Source organism: Monodelphis domestica, chromosome 5 (genome assembly GCF_027887165.1).
Source record: "Monodelphis domestica isolate mMonDom1 chromosome 5, mMonDom1.pri, whole genome shotgun sequence".
NCBI classification, from domain to species: domain Eukaryota; kingdom Metazoa; phylum Chordata; class Mammalia; order Didelphimorphia; family Didelphidae; genus Monodelphis; species Monodelphis domestica.
Genome location: NC_077231.1, coordinates 205,465,418 through 205,470,768, shown reverse-complemented (window position 1 = coordinate 205,470,768; position 5,351 = coordinate 205,465,418).

The window sequence follows — 5,351 nt, the reverse complement described above, 5'->3', positions numbered from 1 at the left end:
TTTTATTTCTGGTGTCTTAAATATTGTATTTGGGTTGGGTTAAATACAGACATGCTCCAACTACAAACATTATGGGTGGAAAAACCAGTATGATAGGATTTGGGGGTGAAGACTGCTGCGGCTAGGTAGAAAATAAAAATGATGTGCTAGTTAAGTACCTAGTAGTACTTTATTACTGAAGGTTGCAGATTATTCCCCCTCTTTCCTAATTTGTAATAAAAGGGAAAACAAAGATAAAGAAGTCTGATGACTTGTCCAAGGTCATGCAGCCTTTCAGTGATGTAGGTAAAGGGAGATTCACATTTCCTACTTGACCCATAACAATGCTAAATTATTGTATAGGAAACTTTGTGACTGTGGTTTACTTAAGGGCGAATAGCTGGGTATGGACTCCAAGAATTCCTCTGTATGAAACAGTGGAACAGGAGAATGAGGGGCAACTTGTGGCAAGATGGCAAGATCTTCCCTAATATGTCTTGGGTTTCTCAGGCAAACTTCCCTAATATCTTTTCCCCTTTTCTAAATTATTCTCCTAATTAATGCATGTTTGTAGTTACACCTTTATTTCTTCTCCAAGTCCCAAGTTGTCATGTTGGACTCTTCATAATCCCATTTGGGGTTTTCTGACAGACACTATAGTGATTTGCCATTTCCTTCTTCAGCTCATTTTTTTTTAACAGATAAAGAAACTTTGGCAAACAAGGTTAAGTGATTTCTCCAGGGTCACCCCAGCTAGTGAGTGTCTGAGGCCAAATTCTTCCTGATTCCAGACCTGATAATCTATCTACTGAGCCATCTAAATGTCCATTGTGACTAGAAGATGTTGATAACTCTGGGAAGGGCACATTCACATGGTCAAACATTTCAAAGGGCAGCTTGAAGAGACAGTTGAGGACATGGATGATCTCTGAGGGGATTTGTCCAAAGAAATCCTTCAGAGAACCTAATTGACATCTCATAGTAGTAGCTACATTGCCTTATCTTCAGAAACCCATAGCATTTCAGTCAAAAAGTACCTTAGAGACCAATACTTTGTCTATTATGTATCTGAATTCTATCAGAAATTCTATCTTCAAGATCTACAGCAAGTGGTCATGCAGCCTTCACCTGAAGACTTTGAGTTATAAGGAAATCCCTTCTCATTTAGCCTATTCCATTTCTGCAAAATTTATATTGTTAAGAAGTCTTTGTTTTTGGTGTTTTTTTAATCCTGAACCAAAATCTGCCTTATGAAAGTCTCACCTTTTGTTTCTAGCTCTGTCCTATGGAACTAAGCAGAACAAATCGAATGCCTTTTAAAATAGTACATTTAAAATACCCCATAGGACTTAGGAGAAAGAACACTATCCACATCCAGAGAAAGAACTGTGGGAGCAGAAACACAGAAGAAAAGCAACTGCTTGATCAAATGGTTCTATGGGGATATGATTGGGGATATAAACTCCAAGTCATCACTCTAATGCAAATATCAATAATATGGAAATAGGTCTTGATCAATGACATATGTAAAACCCAGTGGAATTACTTTTTGGCTATGGGAGGGGGAGGAGGGAAGGGAAAGAACATGAATCATGTAAATTAATTAAATACAAATTTCAAATAAAAACAAATGCTACAGAAAAATAAATAAAATAAAATGCCCCACAGGTCAATTAATGTTGAGCCCAAAACTAAGAGCCACATCGGTTTATTGGGCAGGATGATAGAATACTCAGTGCAGACTTTCAGGAATAGCACTTTGAAGGCATTGAAGATGGCAAAAGACTGGAGGAAGTAAGACTGATTTGGAGGTTATTTCCAGGGAAGATGTGATGAAAGCAACTAGGTTGGTTGCCATGTAAGTAGATAGGAGGAAGTAGATCTGAGAAAGATTGTATAGGGAGAATTGACAAGACTTGGAAACTGAATGAATATGGGACTAAGGATATAGAAGAATGAAGATAGCACAGAGATTGTGAATCTGGGTAACTGGGTATAATAGGAGGATTAGGAAGAGAGATGAGTGTGGAGGTAAAGATCATGGAATCTCCTTGGGACACAGTGAGTTTGAGATGCCTATTGGACATTCATTTTGCAGAATTCAATGGGCAATTAATTGGTGCTGTGGAACTAGAGTTCAGGAGAGAGACAAGGGCAGGATATATAGATCTAGGAATCATTTGCAGTAAGTTGACAATTTGTCTCATAAGAGTTGGTGAGGCCATTTGTGAGAATAGAGAGAGAAATGAAGGTTGGAGTTGAGGGAGGTCACCCCACAGTTAATGGGTGTTATCTTGAAGATCCAGCAGAGGAGACTACACAGGAGTGATCAAACTGATAACAGGAGAATTAAGAGAAATGTGTCTTAAAAAACCAGAGAGTACTATAAAGCAGTGATTGTCAAAACAATATGGTACTGACTAAGAGACAGAAGGGTAGATCAATGGAATAGACTAGGGGTAAATGACCTCAGCAAGCTAGTATTCGATAAACCTAAAGATCCCAGCTTTGGGGACAAGAACTCACTATATGACAAAAAACTGCTGGAAAAATTGGGAAACAGTATGGGAAAAATCAGGTTTAGATCAATATCTCATACCCTATACCAAGATAAATTCAAAATGAGTAAATGACAAACATAAAGAGTGAAATAATAAATTAGGTGAAAATAGAATAGTATGCCTGTCAGATCTGTGGGAAAGGAAGGAATTTTTAAGATTAAGCACAAGATAGAGAACACTACAAAATGTAAAATAAATGATTTTGTTCATATTTAAATTAAAAAGGTTTTGTACAAACAAAACCAAATGCCACCAAAATTAGAAGGCAAACAACAAACTGGGGGAAAAAATTATAAAAATGCTCTGCAAAAGGCTTAATTTCTCAAATATATAAGAAACTAAGTCAAATTTACAAAAAAAAAATCAAGCCATTCCCCAATTGACAAATGGTCCAGGGTTATGAATGGCAAGATGAAGAAATAAAAACTATCAATAATCACATGAAAAAGTGTCCTAAATCCCTCTTGATTAGAGAAATGCAAATAAAAACAACTTTGAGGTACCACCTCACACTTAGCTGATTGACCAATATGGCAGCAAAAGAAAATGATAAATGTTGGAGGGGATGTGGCAAAATTGGGATGTTAATGCATTGTTTGCAGAGTTGTGAATTGATCTAAGCATTCTGAAAGGCAATTTGGAATTATGCCTATAATATATATGCTATAAAGGATGCTTGCCCTTTGATCCAGGCATATCACTGCTGGGTTTATACCCCAAAGAAATAATAAGGAAAAATGTTTTTACAGAAATATTTATAGCCATGCTTTTTATAGTGACAAAAAATTGGAAAATGAGGGGGTGTCCATTGATTGGGGAATGGCTGAACAAATTGTGCTATATGGTAGTGATGGAATACTACTGAAAGGAATGCTGAACTGGAGGATTTCTGTGTGAATTGGAAAGACCTCCAGGAATTGATGCAGAAAGAAATGATCAGAACCAGGAGAACGTTGTACACAGAAACTGAAACATTTTGGCACAATCAAATGCAATACTTTTCTACTAGTAGCACTATAGTGAGCCCAGAGAGTTCTTAGGGATTTAGGAGAAAGAACTCATTCACATCCAGATAAAGAACTGTGGAAGTAGAAAAACAAAAGAAAAACATACAATTGATCACGTGGTTTGATGGGGATACAATTGGGGTTTGGACTTTAAAAGATCAAATATGAATATCATGGAAATAGGTTTTGGATAACGATACATGTTTAATCCAGTGGAATTGCTTGTCAGTTCTGGGAGTGAGGAGAGAAGAGGGGTAGGAAAGATCATGAATCATGTAACCATGAAAAAAATATTCTAAATTAATTAAAAGAAAAAGAAAATCCAGAGAGAGGAGAATATACCTGAGAGTAATCTACTGTGTCAGTTGATACATAGGGATCAAGAAAAGTTGAGAAATGATAAAAAGCCATTGGATGAGATCACTGAAGAAGGAGGAAGAGAAAGAATAATAGCAATGATGATTTTTAACCAGGTCCTCCAACTAGCTTAGGAGACAATGTGATCTGGAGACTAAACAGATTAGAACAATGCAACTCCTGGGTTCTATTCCTGTCTCACGAGATTCAACAGGTGGTACCAGTGAAGCATATTCCTTTCCCTGGGATTTTTAGTAGAAAGGGCCAAAGAACTTTACTTTAAAGAACTAATTACTTTCAGAGCCTACCTTGTAAGTGATCACTAGAACTCCAGGTCACTTACTGGAAGGAAGCCCTCATGTTATAGAGGGTAAGAGATTTGGTCCTTATCTGAATTAGCCACTCCCCCAGTTTTCATCATTGTAAAGGTCTATGTCAAAAGGTTCTATGAGCTCACTAAAAGCTGCTGCTAGAGGGTTGTGAGGGCCACCTTAGTTAACCAAACCACCCTATCATTCAGGAAACCTGGTCTTATTCTCTTTACTTCTCAGATGAGGGAACTGAGACCCAAAGAAGTAAAGTATTTTAAACCAGAAATCTAATAACAGAGCTAAGGGGTAGAAATCAGAGCTGCTGAGGCTTTCACTCCACGTTTAATGATAGGTCTTGGCAAAGTAATTATCTATGCAAAATGCATTTAGATTATGCCATTTACTCCTGATACAAAAGCATTAGGAGTGACTGCATCCCCAGGTCAAGGGATTGAGAGAGGCCGCAAACTCAGCTAATAGAGTATCCATGGGAACAGGTGTCTCTCATCAGTTTGACCATCGTCAATGTCAGTGAAGGTGTAGCTCTAACTCCTGGTGAACAGCCATGCAGATTGGCAGTTATTCCCACTACCACCACTATAAGCTTACCCACCTGCTTCTTACTCACCTGCCCTTCACACTCTAGAAGAACTTTGGGGGGAAGTGAAGGAAGGAGAATGGAGCTCCAGTTAGGAAAGAAGTCATGTCTCAGGGTCAGGAGTCCAGGTGTTAATAAATGGAGGAGTTATTTTGCTCATCTGTGACTAGGATTTTTTAACTGTAAAACCAGGGGTTGAACTATAATAATCTATAAAGGTTCTTTCTTGCTCTCACACTTTGTATGAGGGGCTGAGCTAGAGTCAAACTGTGCTGCTTTCCATCTCTCACTCCCAGGTATAGCTGCTGCCTAGAGGACAGATATTCTGTACCAACAAAGAGGCAGTCAAGGTGTGAAGGGCTGCTCTGTGTGGACACATTCAATAATGGCTAATTAACTTTAGCCATGTCTCTACTAGGAAGTTAAAAGACTTGGGTTTGAGTCGAGTCTCACACAGTGTATAGCTCTGAGACTTTTGACCCACTACTTTTTTTTAAACCCTTACCTTCTGTCTTGGAGCCAATTTGGCTCCAAGGCA